Genomic DNA, 21802 nt, shown 5'->3' with positions numbered 1-21802 from the left:
GAGGCCAATCCAGGCCATAAAAACCTGGCAAGTACTCAAAAACTAAGTCTGTTCCATGTTACTGTTGCTAGTAATAGCAGTGGCTATTTTCTAAGTCAACTTAATTAATGGACTTCTCCTCCAAGAACTTATCCAATACTTTTTTTAACACAGCTACACTATATATATATATATATATATAGATATAGATATAGATAGATAGATATTTGTACTGTTCATAGTAAATATGTGATTAGCAATGATCATATTAGATCCTTTTGTTGCACTTCCCGGCCGTGCTGGCTCCGCGACCGGGCCTGCTTACCTGACACGACCCTCTACCAGTGCTGCCTCAAGTTCCTGCTCTGTTCGACCTTGACCGCGTCCTCCATGGGTGTCCCAGGCTCCCTCACGGCCTTCGGCATCACAGCTCTCCTCGCACCAGGGCTCAGCGTCCTCCTCGGCATCAGCCCTGCCCCCCTTGCGTGCATACACGGAGCTCTGCTTAATTTAAAGAGCCAAGTGTGGGAAGACCTCGGACGGTGCCCGATTCTGACGTCACTCATGCAAGGTATATATACCACAGCCCGGCCCCTAGCTCGGGGCCTTGGAAATCGGGTCGTACATTCCAGTGTCTCTAGTTTGCCTTCCTGCATTCCAGTGTCTTGCTCCTGTGTCTCCTGTTCCAGTCTTCTGTTCCAGCGTCTCCTGTTCCAGCGTCTCCTGTTCCTTTGTCTCTCCATTGCTGGTAGTACCCTTCGGATTGATCTCATGATACTGACCTCTGCCTGGAACTCCGACTACTCTTGATTGCTGCCTGATCTGACCTCTGCCTGGAACTCCGACTATTCTTGATTGCTGCCTGGAACTTGACCTTTGCCTGACCTGATTACACCCGGATTGACCTCAGTTATCGACCCTGCTTTGGCTGACCATTCTGGACTGATACTCTGGCGTTGATCCTTGCCATATACTTGGACACTCTCTTCTGGCCTCCTGAGACCCCTGGACTCTCCTCTCTGCACAACAACTGCGCACCCTTGTTCGTGGTGGGCACACCCTTGAACTTTCTCTCTAGGAGACCCTGTGAGGCCCACCTAAGACCAGGCAGCGTGGGTAACCAAGGGCTCAACCTGAGGGAACCCCGGGTTGCTATTGCCGAAGCTCCAGCTAGCCTCTGTCTCATCCTGTGCTCCGCCTCCTGGTGGCAGGCGCTCTCCGGGTTTGACCAGAGGGCCATACCAATCCTGCACCAGGCCAAGGGTCCACTTCCAGCACAACGCCTTTCTCTGGATATCCATTACATACATTTTCAGGAAGCTGTAGAATAACATCATTACTTATTCTGAGAATTTCAGCTGTGCTCTGAAATGGGCATGCAGTCCTGGAGCAGAATTTCTCTGAGCAATCAGCGGTGATCAATAGCACAAAATCAGTGGCCTCAGAGCTGCTTTCACGGTGGTCAATGACATCCCAAAGGCACTGTGACAATTACAGTCACACCAAAATAGACTGAAACAGCAGAACTTAAAGAATCAATTTTGCAAGAAGCAAAAACGACTGAGGATAGTGACAAAGCTGAAATCCTTAATGATTTTTTGTTTCACTTATTTATGTTAGAAAGGTGGCGTGAGGAAGATAGCCCCCTCAGGCACAAGCATTAAGCATGGCTCTTCTTTCAATGGAAAGAAAAACAAATGTTCAAGCATTAGCCAGATGTTGCCTTTTGTTTTTGTAAAGTGCATATCAAGGCAAAAACAAGAGAGGCAAAATTACTGCAACTGTGAGATACACAAAGCAAGCTAGCGGAATAAAGCCCAGACAGAGTTTATATGTAAATAAATAAAAGTGAGATCTTTCACAAACCCAAGTGAAAAAACACTGTTTATTGTACATAAGCATATTAAAATACACAAACTATTAAAATGCAAAACACTACATGGCCATGTTTAGGCAACAGTGCGTACAGCAGGGGTGAATATTTTAAAGCACATCAAATGAATTGCACAGGAGATATGATGAAAAGTCTGAAACATTGGTGCACCTATAAAACAGAAAAAAATCTATGAAGTTCTGAATATCTGGTGTTGAACAGGGGCAGCTCAAGGCAATCTACTGCCTGAGGCAAAGGATAAGGCACTCCCTCCGCCCCCCACCAAAGGCACAGCACAGGCCAAATCACCAAAAGGACAAGGAGGGATCACTTGTTGTCTACTGGGGTAAGGCGGGAGGCAGTGGTCAGGTTCCCAGAGGAGTGGCAGGTGAGAGTGTCAGAGATAAATCTAGGAACCGTCAACCCTGTCACACTCTCAAGAACCCTACCACCTACTACCCACTCTTCCCCAGCATCCGCCCCCTGGAAAGATGTGAATCGGTTATTTACTCTTTCAGATAGTACAAAGGCTAGGGGGCACTCCATGAAGTTAGCATGGGGCACATTTAAAACTAATCAGAGAAAGTTATTTTTTACTCAACGCAAAATTTGTTGCCAGAGGATGTGGTTAGTGCAGTTAGTATAGCTGTGTTTAAAAAAGGATTGGATAAGTTCTTGGAGGAGAAGTCCATTACCTGCTATTAAGTTCACTTAGAGAATAGCCACTGCCATTAGCAACGGTAACATGGAATAGACTTAGTTTTTGGGTACTTGCCAGGTTCTTATGGCCTGGATTGGCCACTGTTGGAAACAGGATGCTGGGCTTGATGGACCCTTGGTCTGACCCAGTATGGCATTTTCTTATGTTCTTATCTTCTTATGTGTGTGGGGTACTTTCGCAGGGTTAGTGCAAGTAAGATTTTACATGAAAAAGAACATTCAAAGTACAGTCTTCAGAGGTAAAAATATCACTTATAACAACATGCATGTTATATTTACATATACTGCTGAGGCGTCCACCACAAAAGTTGCAAAAAAAAGGACACTTGGAACCCATATGGTATTAGACATATTGTAAAGAGTGTGGGCTTGGCCCACAGAAAGCCATGAGTGAATTACAATATAGCACCTGTCCTACCAAATCAGCACTAACTGCCAGCATTCAAACAGTAACAAACCTATCTATGAAAATGCTGAATATCCCAGCTAAGTGTATCCAGCTAACTTGCCAAGCTGTACAGCAGCTGAATATGATATAAATATATCTTCTAATCTTTTCTTTCACTGTAAGCATTGAAGTAAGGGGCTTCGGAATCTTCCCTCTCTAAGATCCAACAGAGTAATGACTGAACAAAATGGCCACTGCTTAAAGTGCTTAGAGTTTCATTTCACTTAGAAAACTTGATAAATTCATGAGATGCAGGTACCAGCAGGAATAGGCTGATTGAAAAGTCCTGTGGTAGTTCAGAAACTTGTCCCTAAAATCAGGACTGTTCTGGTTCTAAACACTCAAAAATGTAAGGTACATCTAAGAGTAACAAATGATTTAGAGAGAAATTTTCAAAGGCATTTACCTTGGTAAATAAGTTTTTTCCAAATGATTGACCTGGATTACCAGACCCTCCTTCATATTTTATCCCCAAATTAATTCCCTCCGGGACATTTAGTGGGGAGATGAGCCCTACCTTGTACACTCAGTGCTATGCCTAGATGCAGGCACAGGTGAACAAGGTAGAGGAGAATAGCATCCAATTCACCATTTCATATCTTTGCTATCCGGACAGTGATTGAATATGGACCTCTATGTCAACTGGTTCACCTTTTTTCACATAGGGGTAGATTTTAAAAGCTCTGCGCCGGCGCGCCTATTTTGCTTAGGCTGCTGTCACGCGCAAAGCCCCGGGACGCGCATAAGTCCCGGGGCTTCGTAAAAGGGGCGGGAGGGGGTGTGTCCGGGGCGTGTCAGAAGTCGGGGTGTGTCCGGGGGATGGTGAGGCGGCGTGCGCAAGTTACGCCTGCTTCGAGCTGGGGGGTGGGTTAGATAGGGGAAGGGAGGGGAAGGTGGGGGACACGGAGGGAACGGAGGCAGGCTGCGTGGCTCGGCATGCGCAGGCTGCCGATTTTGCGCAACCTTGCGCACGCCGACCCTGGATTTTATAAGATAGGCGTGGCTACGCGCCTATCTTATAAAATCCGGCGTACTTTTGTTTGCGCCGGTTGCGCGAACAAAAGTACGTGCACGCGTACTTTTTTAAGATCTACCTAATATTTATTTGCACCTTCAAAAAAATCTAATAAATTGGTAAGGCAAAACTTTCTGATGCTGAAATCATGTTGACTCTTCCCCATTAAGCCATGGTATATACCTACAGCTACACTGAAAGGATGTTTTCTTTCTAGGGGGAGTAGGGTTTAGGTCAGAAGAGAAAAAGAACACATGCAGATGGCATTTTCAAATCTTTGTGTGTTCTTTACCAGTAAATTGCCACCCACGCAAAAAGCAAAGGCAAGTGAGCATGAACTCTTTATCCACATATATTTTCACTTTGAGAATAGATGCAAAGCCTGTAGAGATAGAAAGAATGCACAATCTTTTCTCCAAAGTTTGAAAAATTGTCCATTTAAGAACCAAGAATTTAAATCTGTTGCTGGCACAGTCCTGCATCTCTCAGATTTTCTTATATTATTCCTGGTTCTTGGTCAGGTTTGTGCAGCTTCTCTTCTTCTTATTTGTCAACAATAAAGGAGAAAGCAATTTTGGAAAATGGATCATTCTATAATTAAGTTTCCTCATTGTGTGAAAGAAGCTGTGGGTTGGAGAGAGGAGGGTTTATAAATGGGATCTCACAGTGCATTGAATTAACTTCTGCATTGCAAAACAATTATAACTGTGTTGTCCTATTATAATCATATTAGTTGGTTACTGGAAGCTATTGCTCTGGGATTCTTCAGGTAGCAATTCATTGCATAATTGCTATGTGTATTGTGTATGTAACCCAAAACTCATCTTTTGCCCTGAAAGCACTAGAGGTAGATTGGAGTCAGAACTGACTTTTTCTGTGACTTCCTGGAGGACGAAGTGAGGATGACTCAATCACTCCAGAATTCCAAGAAGGATAGTGTAAGGCTGTTTAAATTCATACATATCCTGTGGTAAGACATGGAAGGTAGCCTGGGAATTGCATTAAGTATGGGACTTGAAGATGCTATAAAGGAAGACTACAGGGCCTGGAATAGCCTGCCACTGGGGGCCAGCACTGTAATGGAATTTAACTGTATTTTGGAAAAATATAGAGGGCAGTGGTGGGACCAAGCTGGGTAAATGACATGGGCTAGAGGGTAAATTGGTGCTGGTTTAAGGATAGGGATTTAGATGCTCATCTACTCAAGATGGTACAGAAGTAGAGAATAGGGATGTGAATCGTTTTAGGACGATTAAAATTATCGTCCGATAATTTTAATATCGTCTTAAACCGTTATGGAACACAATACAATACAGATTCTAACGATTTATCGTTATAAATCGTTAGAATCGTGAGCCGGCACACTAAAACCCCCTAAAACCCACCCCCGACCCTTTAAATTAAATCCCCCACCCTCCCGAACCCCCCCCCCCCCCAATAACTTAAATAACCTGCGGGTCCAGCAGCGGTCCGGAACGGCAGCGGTCCGGAACGGGCTCCTGCTCCTGAATCTTGTCGTCTTCAGCCGGCGCCATTTTCCAAAATGGCGCCGAAAAATGGCGGCGGCCATAGACGAAAAAGATTGGACGGCAGGAGGTCCTTCCGGACCCCCGCTGGACTTTTGGCAAGTCTCGTGGGGGTCAGGAGGCCCCCCACAAGCTGGCCAAAAGTTCCTGGAGGTCCAGCAGGGGTCAGGGAGCGATTTCCCGCCGCGAATCGTTTTCGTACGGAAAATGGCGCCGGCAGGAGATCGACTGCAGGAGGTCGTTCAGCGAGGCGCCGGGAAATCGCTCCCTGACCCCCGCTGGACCTCCAGGAACTTTTGGCCAGCTTGTGGGGGGCCTCCTGACCCCCACGAGACTTGCCAAAAGTCCAGCGGGGGTCCGGAAGGACCTCCTGCCGTCCAATCTTTTTCGTCTATGGCCGCCGCCATTTTTCGGCGCCATTTTGGAAAATGGCGCCGGCTGAAGACGACAAGATTCAGGAGCAGGAGCCCGTTCCGGACCGCTGCCGTTCCGGACCGCCGCTGGACCCGCAGGTTATTTAAGTTATTTGGGGGGGGGTTCGGGAGGGTGGGGGATTTAATTTAAAGGGTCGGGGTGGGTTTTAGGGGGTTTTAATGTGCCGGTTTTTCAATTTTTAACGATTTTTAACGATTTTTCACGATATTTTACCCCCCCAAACGGCAACAATACGATTCCCTCCCCCTCCCAGCCGAAATTGATCGTTAAGACGATCGAGGACACGATTCACATCCCTAGTAGAGAAATAAAATGGAACAAACTGAAAAGGCCAAAGCCCAACATGGCTTTAGCCAAGGGAAGTCTTGCCTCACCAATCTGCTATTTTTTTTTTTTGAAAGGATGAATAAATATGTAGATAAAGGTGAGTCAGTTGATATATTGTATCTGGATTTTAATTAAGCATTTGACAAAGTCCCTCGAGAGACTCCAGAGAAAAATAAAAAGTCATGAAATAGTAGGCAAATGTCCTATTGTGGACTGGAATTGGTTAAAAGATAGGAAACAGACAATAGGGCTAAATGGTCAGTTTTCTCAATGAGTAAAGTGAATAGTGGAGTGCCCCAGAGATCTGTACTGGGACCACTGCTTTTTAATACATTTGTAAATGACCTAGAGATGGGAATGACAAGGTGATCAGATTTACTACTGGTATAAAATTATTCACAATTGTTAAATCATAAGAGGATTGTGGGAAATTTAAAGAGGAACTTTTAATGTGAACAAGTGCAAAGAGATGCAGGTAGGGAAGAGCAACCCAAATTATAGCTACATAAAATGCAAGGTACCACCTTAGGAGTCACCACTCAGGAAAAGATCAAGGCATCATTGTGGAAAAAATGTTGAAATCCTCTCAGTGTGTATAGCGGTGGCCAAAAAAGCAAATAGAATGCTAGGGATTATTAGGCAAGAAATGGAAAATAAAATAGAGAATATCATAATGCCTCTGTATTGCACCATGGTGCATCTGCACCTTGAGGATTGTGTGTAATTCTGGTCACTGCATCTCAAAAACAGCATAGCAGAATTAGAAAAGGTACAGTGAAGCATGAACTAAATGATAAAGGGGATGGAACAATTCCCCGATAAGGAAAGGCTAAAGAGGTTATGACTCTTCATTTTGAAGAAGAGATTGCTGAAGGGAGATATGATAGAGGTCTATAAAATAACGAGTGGAATGGAATGGGTAAAACACATCAATTGCTTACTCTTTCAAACAGTACAAAGACTAGGGGACATGCAATAAAATTACTAGGTAGTACATTTAAAACAAATAGGAGAAACTATTATTTTACGTGATTTATAATTAAGCTCTGGAATTTGTTGCAGAGGATATGATGAAAGCTGTTAGTGTAGCTGGGTTTAAAAAGGTTTTGGCCAAGTTCCTGGAGGAACTTAGGGAAATCTGCTACTTATCCCTGGGATATGCAGCATGAAATCTATTGACCTTTTGAGAACCTGATAGAAACTTATGACTTGGATTGGCCACTGTTGGAAACAGGATACTGGGCTTGATGGACCCTTTGTCTGATCCAGTTTGGGTAATCTTATTTTCTTATGCTCAGATTGTTCTCTACTGTCATCTACTATGTTACTGTAAAAGATGCATTTGGAAATGTTTCTCTTCTAGAATCAGAAAGATGTTGCAAAAGCCAACTATACTAAAACTACTTTCAGTACCTTTTACTATTGATGTCTCAAAGAAAATATGAATTAACTCTTCATAAATATATACATCAGACCCAGAAAACTCCATTATAGTAAGATAATGAATTTCTTATTTGATCTAGAATACTCTATATAGCTATTCAACTTGAGGTTCTCAGCTATGCAAAACATGAGTGAGAGGCAAGAGTGATGAGTATGTGTGGAAAGTGCATTGAGTACATGAGGTGATATGAGGGGGTTACTTTAATTTGGATATCTGAGCATTTATTCTGCCTACATAGAGGAACAGTGGTAATACATGTATTTTTGTTCTCATATTACAATTCAGTCATTGCGTGTTTGCTTATTGACCATTTGTTGATGCACTGAGTATCAGGGACACCTTTAACCAGATTAACTGCATAGTAAATAATGCAACTTGATGTAGATTCCACTTATTTACATGTAGCTTGTTATTGTTATTGATATAAAGGCCATAAGCTTTCCTATCTTGTTATGAAGCCATAAGTATATGCCTTACATTTGTAAGTCATTTGAAGTCCATATATTTTGTTTGCAAATTTCATCTTTTAGTAAATCACTGTGCATACATTTTAATGATTTCTATATACCAATAAAAGTTTGTTTTAACTTTGCAAACTCATTTGCTTACACTGTACATTAGTGCTTTTCTTCCTACACAGGAAGTTTTTCTGCGCTCTCTCTCTCTCTCTATATATATATACTGTATCTATATGAAGGGAAATAAATGTTTTGTCTGTATACTGCAATCTCATTTATGAATACTATTGTTTTCACAATCATTTACAGCAGACATTTCTTATCATTTCGTATGAATCTTTGGAAAGAATTGCTTTACTCAGATTTGTAGATGTGTTTACAATCTATGCCGATGAAAACCGTTTTGTTCTAGCAGACTGCAAATGTCAGAATATGGGTTGACATACACAACACTCCTTGCTTATGGATGTCTTAACATTTTCTGACCTTTGTTGGTACTTTGTTGTTTCCTACAATCTCCAGAAAGACAGTTGTAATAAACCAGTAAAGTGAGACAAAAGTCAACCTGGGGCATATCTGAAAGGATCTCAGTATAAAACTTTATTCTTGTTTGTTTTGCTTTCTCTTTTGACTGTGTTGCCAAATTATATGCGTATACTGAAAATCAAAATGGAGACAAAATAACCTGCCACCCAAAAATAACTGAAAATGTATAAAGAGATGGGAACTGAAATATGTGCCTGAAGAAAGTCAAGGAGTATTAGTCAAAGCAGACTCTTATACCCCACAAAACTACTAAGAACAAAATAAAATTAATCTGAAATTTAGGCCTGGATTCTCTAAGGTCGCAGACCTTAGAGAATCTGGCAGTAACGGGGGGGGGGGGGGGGGGGGCAGGGGGGGTGAAGGGGGGACAGTCCTGCAATAGCCGGCAGTGGTCGCACCGAATAACTACACCATAAAAGATGTAGTTATTCGGCGCAAAACTGGCGGCGATAAGGAATCTTACCTTTCGCTGCCAGCAATGTGTCCACAGCATCGGCCCCGGTGCCACCCCAACTCCTCCTCTTCTGGGCCGACTCCGCCCTGACTCCACGTCCTGACTCCACCCCGAGCGATAGCATTAGAGAATGACCCCCTTAGGCTTGGATGTGTCTGCAGCGTCGGCCCCAGTGCTGCCCTGACTCCTCCTCTTCCGGGGCCATCTCTGCCCTGAGCTAGCTATCGCACACGAAAAGGGACTTTTCGCGTGCAAAACGTCCCTTTTCGCGTGCGATCGCGTTAGAGAATGACCTGCTTAGTTAGGAAAAAATAAATATTGTTTCAATGTTTCTGCATGTACCTGCTTCCTATATATTATATTTCTTCTCAGTCATCCCTTCTGCAAGCTAAAACCTGATTAGCCTTTCTTCAAAAGGGAGCTGACCCATACCGTTTATCATTTTCATCTCTTTTATACTTCTATAATGTTTCTATGTCTGCTAAATCCTAGAATTCTATTTTCTTCCTTCACGCCAGCACACACCCAACTGCAGATTTCAAAGATTTGTCCACAATGACTCCGAGATCCTATACTTGAGTGGTAATGCTTAATGTGTGAAATCTATCATTGTGTACCTTTGGGGAGGCAGTTTTCAGAAACCTGCATTATTTGAAATGTATGCAGACACTTTGAGATCAATATCCAAAGTAGTTTGTCCTGGTAAGTTTGAACTTAGATGGACAAATCACAGGATTTAAATATCCTGCCATGATTAGAACTTAATATATCAATGCCACATACACAGTGTAAAATAATAAAAAAAATCAAAAAGGAACCAAAGAAGGTTCACTCACTGTGAAAAACGCTTGTGTATGTACTATTGCAGAGCTTTTATATTTTTTGAATATTTTTGAATTTTATGCACCTACACAAACTGTGGAATTCTCTTTATTAATTATGATAAACAAAAACAATTTTGTAGAAGGGTCTCATATAATCGTGTAGGCAACCCTGCCTCATTTGGCATTTTATAATCATAGAACCGCCAACCTCCTCCGTTTTTTTTGTTATTTTCTATACAAATATTGTAAAAAACTTCGAAAAATTTCTACTGTGTTTAAAATTACCCAATGACATCCAGTGCAAAATGATCTCAACTGGATACAGATATTTCTTTGTTGTTTTCAAATACCACGGCACCACCGTTGATATTCTATCAACTACGATCTCTGATCCTTCTCTTGTTGAGAACTAATTCTATTTTTATAACTGTGTATCAGATCTCACAAGTTGTCCATGTCCCATCTAAGGCCATCCAGAAGGCATACAAAAGAGCCAAGTTCAGTGACCGGCAACAACTGTTGGTCTATCGATCAAAAAAGGAACTTGACCGTTTGGTATGTGTCCTGCAACAATCTACAGCCACAGGAGCTATTATAACAGCTATCAAGAAACATTGGCATGTTTTGGCTTTACATGAAGAATTCGCAGAAATCCCCATGTTTGCCATTTCCAGGGGTAGAAATATCCGAGACATGCTGGTGCACTCACAACTAGTGCAAGAAAATTCCACAGAAGTTATTACAGGCCATCAAACATGTGGACACTGCAGTTGGTGTTCCCAGTGTATTGTAGGAATAAAATGGATTGATCCAGTTACACAATATAAAGTATGGCGTAAGAGCAACACCGACTGTAATTCACACAATGTAATTTATGCAATAGTGTGTCCCTGTCCAAAACTGTACATCGGCCGCACCACGCGGCCGGTTCGAATTCGACTGAGTGAACATAAATCCAGGTATACCACTGCTAAGTTGACAGCCCCCATGGTGCAGCATTTAACATCAGCATTTCATGACATACAGGAACTTAAATGGACAGTGCTTGAACAAGTGTCCACCCCACAGTGGGGTGGCGATTTAAGAGCTCGATTAAACCAGCGAGAATTGTTTTGGATTTACACTTTAAAATCTTCTAACCCGAAGGGCATGAATGATGAATTGAATTTGTTGTCAATTGCTTTATGATTGTATTATTCATTCAAGAGCTAGTCTCTAAGTAAAAATGGACCGGTAGTTTTCAACCAGGTCCGACAAACAAGTTACATTTACAAGGAGTGTAGGTTGGCAGTTCTCTATCAAGTCCGTGCATAGCAGATGTAGAGAAACACCACCATTGGTTGGACTAGCGAATGAAAACACTTCCCATAGGAGGACAACAAAAGCAACTCTGATTGGCCACATTAGGATACAATTCACTGCATAAAACAAGAGCCTGCACAGCCCATGTTCAGTTGACATCTTAACTGCCATCAGTGAGGACTAGAAATGTGAATCGTGTCCTCGATCGTCTTAACGATCGATTTCGGCTGGGAGGGGGAGGGAATCGTATTGTTGCCATTTGGGGGGGTAAAATATCGTGAAAAATCGTAAAAAATCGAAAAAACGTAAAATCGCAAAACCGGCACATTAAAACCCCCTAAAACCCACCCCCGACCCTTTAAATTAAATCCCCCACCCTCCCGAAACCCCCCCCCCCAAATGACTTAAATAACCTGCGGGTCCAGCGGCGGTCCGGAACGGCAGCGGTCCGGAACGGGCTCCTGCTCCTGAATCTTGTTGTCTTCGGCCGGCGCCATTTTCCAAAATGGCGCCGAAAAATGGCGGCGGCCATAGACGAACACGATTGGACGGCAGGAGGTCCTTCCGGACCCCCGCTGGACTTTTGGCAAGTCTTGTGGGGGTCAGGAGGCCCCCCCCAAGCTGGCCAAAAGTTCCTGGAGGTCCAGCGGGGGTCAGGGAGTGATTTCCCGCCGCGAATCGTTTTCGTACGGAAAATGGCGCCGGCAGGAGATCGACTGCAGGAGGTCGTTCAGCGAGGCGCCGGAACCCTCGCTGAATGACCTCCTGCAGTCGATCTCCTGCCGGCGCCATTTTCCGTACGAAAACGATTCGCGGCGGGAAATCGCTCCCTGAACCCCGCTGGACCTCCAGGAACTTTTGGCCAGCTTGGGGGGGGGCCTCCTGACCCCCACAAAAAATATAAAAGCTCTGCAATAGTACACACACAAACGTTTTTCACAGTGAGTGAACCTTTTTGGTTCCTTTTTGATTTTTTGGATGATTAGAACTTAGCCAGACAAACTGGCGGCATTCCGGGGAGGGACCAGCCTGTCAAGATGACTTAGCTGGATAACACTGATATTCAGGGTTATCCAGCTAAGTTATCCGAATAAGTCTGGTCATGCCAGGAGGCAGTCCTAAAGTTATCCAGATAAAGTTATTCAGATACATTTGATTTATGTGGGTATTAGATGGACTGCCCATGGATGAATATCAATCTCTTGTAATCTATCTACATTGTACTTAAATTTAAATGAGAAGCAACATGCATTGTTCCCCTTTGAAAAATAGCTGCTCAAAATTCACCCACTAAAATCCTGTTATTTTTTCAGGGAGCAAAAAGTAGGTAAACCTGCATGGTACTTTTGAAAATGTCAGGAAAGAGGTTAGCCCAGTGCCTCAGTGGCACTGCTCTGAACTACCATCCAAGGGTCCCTGATTCGATCCCCAAGTTGGGTTTTATGCACTCACAGCCCCTGGGAGGAGGTGGTGGGGAAGGGAGTTATAGTCATCACTGATAAGTGACAACTAGTGACTAAATTCAGGCTCTGTGATTGCAGGATTTCAGAAGGAGCCCAGGTGTATGGTCTCCAGTCAAAGGACTTCACTGGCGCTACAATAATCATACCAGATTTGTTGCAGGGAGCGATAAACTAGGGGGAATTCCCAGGTACGTGCTCAGGATATCGGGTTCTCATCCCTGGTTCCAAATGAGCTGAATGTCCAAAGAATCAGGAGGAAACTACCAGGTCATAAAAAGGTCTAGAACACCCGATATTTTACTCCGTCAGCTTAAACCTATCCACTGGAAAAGCCCCATTTTAGTGCTGCTGAAAGTACATGTTCTGTGCAAACCAGAATCACATTTAGCTGGTTACAGGAAGGGAATTTTTAGTCAAGCAATTTTGCTGGAGTAAATCACTAACATTTGCCTGGGAAAATGTCTTGAGACTTGTCCTCACACAAGGCAAGGCAGCTTTAAAACTGTGTGCAGAAGTCTGCTGGTCTTTTATACCAACTTTCAAAGGGAAAAAGATTCTTTTAAAAATTGAGTCAGAAAAAGTGTGCACAAAGAGTTTGCTATGTGTGAGGATGCTGTTTCCTTGGATATTTCTGTGCATAAATTTTAAAATAAAACAAAGTATGTGCATGAGTGCTAACCCCACCCAGATTCTGCTCCCTGGAATGCTTACCCTATCTATAGGTAAAAATGTGTCTACATGTGCATTACATGTGCACTTTTGCCCCCAGACAAGAGAGGCAATTTTCAAAGACCTCATTTCCCATTTTATTAATGGGGATGCCTTTGAATATTGCCCTCGGAGGATTTACAACTTCACCCACAGAAATAGCTCTTTAGAAAATTGTATGACCAGTACATAAGCAAAATTGTGCATACTTTCACTTTGAAAATAAGTGTAAAGTCTGTGGGTAAAAAATACCGATAGTCTTTAAACCAAGTGATAATTATCCCTGGTGACCAAACCTTCAGGTATATATAAGACCTGAAGTAAGTGAAATGTGGCAACTCCATTGGGATACCCTTATTAATAACCAGGATCAAAGTGTAGAAAACCATCTGAATAGGGGAGACCCTGCTCTCCTCATGTTTTGATTGGTTAATAAGTGTTCATTAGTAATCATGTAGTACCTTGAAATGACCACTGGATGGCATTAATTGGGGAAAAGATTGTATGTTCCCTTAACCGTTTGGTATCTCTTATTGGTGGTGGATTCTAGAGATGAACAATATAAAGGGGAAAGTTTTTGATGGATTTTTACCCTTTCCTCCCCTGCCCTGTCCCTTGTAGGGTAGAGAATAGGGACCTCCATTTGTGTAATTGTCTGAAGTACCCAGCCTGAGGGCTAGGAGACCCAGGAGCCCTCCAAGGGGAGTGGGACCCTGCAAGGCGTCTTCCCCTCAAGGGGAGAGGCCTGAGGCCAAGAATAAATGGGGTGGAGTTGGACCCCCTTCATGGTTGGACTGGAGCAGAGAAGAACTGAAGTGTCAAGGAATGGGTTCTTTCCCTGTGCCTAGAGGAACTACCCTACAGCCAAAAGGAGAAGTGCAGGAGTGAGGTGAGTTTAACCTAGCGGGGAACTGCCCTGAAATATCCCTTATGTGTGGGATCCGGGGAACCTAACACAGATGCAAAGGGAAGATTTCTTCCTCTCTGAGAAGAATGTATCATAGTGTTGAAGCTTCAGATGAATTACCCAAAAGGTGCAGAGCAGGTTATTTCAAGCAGAGAAGAGACTGGGGTTAAGAGAGGGGGAATCAGACTGAGGTATTGTCTCAAGAAGTCCTTACTTGGCTATGTCTGGAGAAACCAGCTGGGAAGTATGGTAATAGGCTGACTCAATAGAAGAAGGTCCATGACCATTGTGAGGGTGAACAGTGCCCTGTGACAAGTGATGGTGTATCGCAGTGTCATGGAATTATGGTGCTTGTCTATTTGTGTGCCCAAGTTTTGATATGGGTGTGCCTGAAAGAAAAGAAACTATTAGTCCTCCTCCTATACAGCTGGAGGAGAGAAAAGGCAGTGAACAAAATAACATGATGACCCTTGTGATGATTTTTCTGACTTGTTCAGTATTTCATCCATGTACATAGCTCATGATGCTGGCTGGTTATGCCAGACAACAAAGTTACAGTTTGAGTTTGAAAGTTGATACCATGTGCCAGCATCCATCTTCATAGCCAACATGGTCCATGGATGTGGTGAGAGATCATGGAGGGGAGTGATGGGGTGTCCTCCCATCTTAACAGTTGGGTGAAAAGGAGAGTGTTGTTTGCAGCTGGTCAACTTCAGCATCTTATATTTATGTTATGTATTTATTTACAAATATTTCTATTCCGCCCTTCTTATATTCAGGGCGGATTATAAACATACACTCGTAATATGACAAGCTTAGAGATATCCATGAAAAAGATGGAAGGGATAACCTTTAAACAAAAGGGAATCTCCCCCCCCCCCCCCCATCATTTTATGTACCTCATCAGTACAGTTACATAGTAACATAGGAATTGATGGCAGATAAAAACTAATGGTCCATGAAATCTTTCCAGCAAGTTGCTTATGGTTGTAACTGCCACTCCATTAAGTTAACCCCTGCCCCCCATGGCTTTTGTTAAGGATAATAACTGCCATTCTCCGCATGTTACCCCATCCGTGGCATGTACATTACTCCCCCATGCAGAAATGTTACACCTAAAGTTAATGCACTTTACCCTACTTCTTCATTCCTATCATCTAGCCTCTAAGGATCCACAGTGCTTAGCCCCCTGCCCTCTTGAATTCCAGGACTGTTCTCATCTTCACCACCTCTTCTGGGAGGGCATTCCAGATATCTGCCACCCTCTCTATGAAGAAATACTTCCTGATGCTGGTTCTCAGTCAACCCCCCTGGTGTTTCATATCATGACCCCCTAGTTCTATAGTTTTCTTTCCAACGGAGGTCTGAAGTTTGTGTATCATTAACACCTTGCAGGTATCTGAATATCTGTATCATAATTTCCTCTCCTCCATGGTATATTGTACATATGTAGATCCTTCAGCCCCTCCTCACAGGCCTTTTAATATAGATCCCACACCATTTTGATCGCCCTTCTCTGCACCACTTCCAACCTGTCTCTATCCTTTTTTGGAGATATAATTTCCAGAACTAACATGGTATTCCAGGCGAGGCCTCACCAAAGACATGTATAAGGTCATTAACACCTTTTTTTTTCCCATGGTTGGTTATTCCTCTCTCTATGCAGCCCAGCATCCCTCTGGCTTTAGCCACTGATTTGTCACATTGCTTTGTTGACTTCAGATCTACAGACAGTCACCCCAAGGTCTCTCTCTTTGTCTGTGCAGATTAGTATTTCACCCCCAAATGCACGCAGCCCTTTTGGATTATTACATGCCAAATTCATATCTGTAGAGAAATGGGAAAAAATGCCAGTCTGGAAAGTTATATACACTAATGCTCACAGTATAGGGAATAAAGTCCCAGACCTGCAGGAAGTCATGGAAGAGAGTAGCTTGGATGTACTGCTGGTGATCATGGATACGTGGTATCCAAAGAACCAAGACTGGAAGGATAGGATAGGAAGAAAGCAAGGGGGGAAAGAGTGGCATTTTATATTAAAAATATTAAAGCAAGAGAACTGCAAGACTTACAAGGGGTTAATGCCAGGAGGGAGAAGTAGGATCCTTGGCCTTGATTGTGCAGGGGGGGGAATGTACATCATCAGACAGACCTGAAAAGTGGAAAGAGGTTAAGGATTATACCATGTAATATGCTTACATTTCCTCAAGTTACATTAGAGGGGGGCAACTTTTAGACACCCACACTGATGCAAAGTCTGTGGGTACTATTTACTCATGGGATTTGCACAATTTTAAGGGAATTCCTGGGCATACTTTCCTTTTGAAAACTGTGCCGGGAGAAAAGTACCTGCAGTCATTTGCAGCTGCTATTTCTGAGCGCACTTTTTCCATAGAAAATAAGGTTACGTGGATTTGAAAATGCAAACTATGCACGTTATTTGCTTCCCCTGGGCCTAAACATGTCCCCAGGAAGCCTTCTTTCTATGGGCTTAATTCTGAAAGCCATTTACACTTCTAAAACCATAGAGGTAGATTTTTAAAAACTGCGCGCAAACAAAAGTATGCTGGATTTTATAAGATACGCGCATTGCCGCGCGTATCCTCTAAAATCCTGGATCGGCGCGCGCAAGGCTGCCGATTTTGGGCAGCCGGCGCGCGCCAAGCCGCGCAGCCTGCCTCCGTTCCCTCCGAGGCCGCTCCGAAATCGGAGCGGCCTCGGAGGGAACTCTCTTTCGCCCTCCCCTCACCTTCCCCTCCCTTCCTCTACCTAACCCACCCCCCCGGCCCTATCTAAACCCCCCCCCCCCTACCTTTATCCATGGATTTACGCCTCCCGGAGGGAGACGTAAATCCACACGCGCCAGCGGGCTGCTGGCGCGCCGAGACCCGACCCAGGGGCGGTTCTGGAGGGCGAGGCCACGCCCATGGAATGCCCCGGGCCGAAACCACGCCCCCGGGTCCGCCCCCGAAACGCTGCATCCCGCCCCCAAAATGCCGCGTTGTTCGGCCCCGCCCCTGACACGCCCCTGACACGCCCCCTTCAGAAAACCCCGGGACCTACGTGCGTCCCGGGGCTCTGCGCGCACCGGCGGCCTATGCAAAATAGGCGCGCCGGCACGCAAGGCCCTGCTAGCGTAAATCCGGGCGGATTTACGCAAGCAGGGCTTTTAAATTCTGCCCGTTATTTTATGCACTTATATGGTTTTGAGAAAACAGCCTGGTGTCCCGCGAGCGTAGAAGAACTTGTGTAACCTGTTTACACATCCTTACTTTTACTTGAACTGGTTGGTACAGATCCTGAGACGGGAGTTGAAACGAAGTTGGAACATACATGCATATGATTTGACTTTAAAAAGTCTTCATGTAAGTTTACCCTCACAAAGTAGGTTTTCTGAAGAAGAGGTGCAATATTGTGTGAGTTAATCTCTGTGGGTCCTAGGACTATTACCAGTAAATTGTCAAAGTGAAGTTTTGTATATAAGTTCACTTTGCAAACATTTGGGTAAAGTCTATACATAAAAGGCAGTGATATGTATTCATTTTAGAACAAAAATAAAAATGCAACAAAATACTTTTGTTTCATTTTGTTTTCATTGAAACAAAATGAAAATAATCCTGCAGAAATTCAGATTTTTTAAAATTTTTGTATCAGCAAATTGTGTACGCTATTTGCAGATCGTGTGTACTGTCCAATAATAGAGTGTACTGTTTGCAGATTGCACACCCCCTCCCCGACAAAATCAACTTCAGATGAAAACCTCCCCCCCAACGAAACAAAATGAAACAATTGTTTTGGTCTGCACTGTTGCGGTCCTGGCCGCGAGCACCGCGGCCAGGCCCTTACCTCTTGATTCCCGGACCTGCTCCCGCCTCCGGAGTCCTGGCTTGCGGCCTGTTTGGCGGCTTCCCCGCTGGGGCAGCGCCGCCGTGAAGGTTCCGGTGGACGCCTTGTTCCTAGGCGCGCACGCGCGCCACTTGGGCGCCTTTGTAGCCCATTTCACGCCAGTCCTGACTCCGCCCAATTCCTGACATCAGTCGCCGCGGCCTTGATAAGCCAACCACGGCCATCCAGCCTTTGCCTTGCAACGGGTTAGCATTCTGGTTTCCTTTTGCGTTGCGCCCCAGAGTGACCTGCTTGGCTACGTCGCTCCGTTCCTGCTACAGTACCTGCTTGGTTCCTGCCTGGTTCCAGTACCCGAGTCTTGCTACAATTCCTGCCTGGTTCCAGTACCAGAGCCTGCTACAGTTCCTGCCTGGTTCCAGTACCCGAGTCCTGCTACAGTTCCTGCCTGGTTCCAGTACCCGAGTCCTGCTACAGTTCCTGCCTGGTTCCAGTACCCGAGTCCTGCTACAGTTCCTGCCTGGTTCCAGTACCCGAGCCTGCTACAATTCCTGCCTGGTTCCAGTACCAGAGCCTGCTACAGTTCCTGCCTGGTTCCAGTACCCGAGTCTTGCTACAATTCCTGCCTGGTTCCAGTACCAGAGCCTGCTACAGTTCCTGCCTGGTTCCAGTACCCGAGTCCTGCTACAGTTCCTGCCTGGTTCCAGTACCCGAGTCTTGCTACAATTCCTGCCTGGTTCCAGTACCAGAGCCTGCTACAGTTCCTGCCTGGTTCCAGTACCCGAGTCCTGCTACAGTTCCTGCCTGGTTCCAGTACCCGAGTCCTGCTACAGTTCCTGACTGGTTCCAGAACCCGTACCCAGTTACAGTATCTCTACTGTTCTAGTCTGGTTCCAGTTACCTGTCCTGATCCACAACCCGCCTAAGTCCCAGCGGCCGGGCCCCTACGGGCTCCTCCCGGGGGGGGGGGGGCTTCGGCTTCCAAGGGAGAAGCCACCTAAGGCCCAGCGGCTGGGCTCCTACGGGCTCCTCCCGGGGGAGCACCAGCTTCCAGGGTGAAGAGCATCTATGTCCTGCCTGAACATCTGCCTCCTGGACCACTGTTCATCAGAGACATTGCCCTCCTTTTCCTAGCCTCCAGCAGGTCGGCCCAAGGAGTCCAAGGGAGTCCACTAAACTGAGACTCCCACAACACTGCACACCCCAAATAAAAGGAACGTGCAGACTTTATCCAAACCTACACAGTTAAAACTTACATTCCTTTGTGCACATGTTGTGGACCATATATGAACTTTTAACTACATAGGATGGCAGTTTTCAGATAACCCTCTTATCCATAGAAATGGCTTCTGAAAATTGTCTTCTAGCTACCCGAATCAGTGATGGGATTTCTTTAAGTTGTTCCTGTGTGTTCAAAGCTATGGGGGGGACAGAATTTATTGGAGAAAAGCAGAGAGCAACCTTTAAATCAGCAACGTACATTAATGGTTAGATGTTTCCCAATGTAGATGGAAAACCATTCAGAAGACAAATTACCAATAGCCCAGAAAAAAAATAAAAATCTGTCCTGCCAAACTAAATATTGAATAGCAATAATAAAAAAAAAATATTCAGTCAGCAATAAATCAAAATATTGAAACATAGTTTGATCTAATCTCCATTAGGTGACTTGTACAGTTTGACCGCCAGAGATGGGAAAGAAAATATTTGTTCTAATGTATCTGAGATAATTAAAGAACAGACTAAGAATAGTAACCAGGCTGAATTTTCTTTTTTTTAATTGTTTTGTTCTGAACTGCTTATATTGTGCGGTGGCTGTTTGCCAACATTTTGGAAGTATCTTCCTTTTCTCGGATTCATTTATTTATGTATTTATTTTTTTATGGAGACAGCTTCTAATTCGGCTGTGGTTGAAGGTTAATAGGGGATCAGAATAACATAAATATCCAATCAAATTAATGCTTTCTTAGTTCTAAAATTGTATTTAGATGTGATCTTTCCATTTGATAGTTGCATGGAAAGGCAGCCTCGTCTGGATTTGGGCTGAAAGCTATATAAACATCTCCACCATCGCTAAGCCTGAGATTTAAACATTTAAATCTATTGATTGAAGTCAGGAGGGAGGGCAATTTTAAAAGTAAAGCTGCTTTTTCTCCATCGGGTTCAGCAGGCCACAGCAAGAAGAGAGATAAGAGCCATATAAAAGGAAGAGAGCAGTGGGACTCAGCGGAGCAGGGCTGAAGCAACCCACCCATCGTCCCCGCTATTGATCCTGCAGGGCCTTCAAAATTCAGTAGATAAAAAATTCTGCTACTTATAACTCATGTAATGTTATATATGGAAGGTGTGGATGACCATCCTATGTGTCTTGTCACTGGCTCATTGGTAAAAGCCTATATTGACACTAAGACCTGGTATTTGTGGTGCAACTGGCTAGAAAGTATATAGTATAGCCTTAAAGCACCATATCCAGTTTAATCATCGGTCATTCCTCACCACAGACTTTGTCCAGGCTCAAAATCGCTTGGCTGTAATGAACATAAGATAGTGCACAGAATAACATTTAATGTGCACTTATCTGAGTCCTGAAGTAAATCCTCCAACTCTGCAGGGTTTCGGAGTGTATAACACTCCTTCTTCAGGGAGCTTCAGGATGTCTTGAATAAGTTACTTCAGCTTTCAATAGCCTATAGTGCTTTAAGCACTATAAACTCTGCTGTAGTTACTATTGCCGCATCAAAGTTTAAGTTAGCTTATTGAATTGTATGCTATGTTTTTATTCTGTAATCCGCTTAGCATGATAAATTTGCTATAAGTGGACTAGAAATATTTTAAATAAAAAAATAAATAAGATATGATAAGTCTAGGTCAGCATTACTTCCTCAACTGTTATATTAGTACCTCTCCAGCAAACCATTAAAGGGGAACTCAGACGCTATTATGAAAACAGTGTCTAGGAGGTTGTTTGATGCATGGTGGTGATCTGTCCCAAGCCCCCATGGGTAGAGGGAGTCTGGGAAAAGGACTGGTTTCCCAGACTGATTTTTCACTAGGTGCAGTCTTGGGAGGTCATGAAAGAGGCAGGGTACCTGCATGGTGCGGCTATTGCCCACTGACATTACTCCTTGTATATAGTTCTTCTCTGCCCCCTCACCAATCCATGTTACTGTACATTGTTATAATACAGTTAACTATTTGCCTACTCTCTACTCTCCTTTAAACTTCACCCGACTTTCTGTAATTCATCTGACCTGAAATATTGTAATTTCGTGTTTTAATGTTGAGATGTAATTTCTTTTTCGCATGCAAATTTTTCATGTGTTTATACCTGTTCTTTGTAAACTGATGTAAGCAATAAATAAATACATAAATACATAAATAAATAAATTTACTCATGGAGTGGTCAGATGCACAGGCTACAGCCTCACAAGTTGTTGGTAAGCAGTGTCTGGAGGTTTTAAAGGGGGTAAAAATATCCTCCTGCTGATGAGGTTTTGAATTTTGACATAATTGTGTTATTTACCATATCG

This window comes from Rhinatrema bivittatum, chromosome 7, assembly GCF_901001135.1.
Source record: "Rhinatrema bivittatum chromosome 7, aRhiBiv1.1, whole genome shotgun sequence".
Lineage (NCBI taxonomy): Eukaryota > Metazoa > Chordata > Amphibia > Gymnophiona > Rhinatrematidae > Rhinatrema > Rhinatrema bivittatum.
This window is presented reverse-complemented; position numbering follows the sequence as displayed.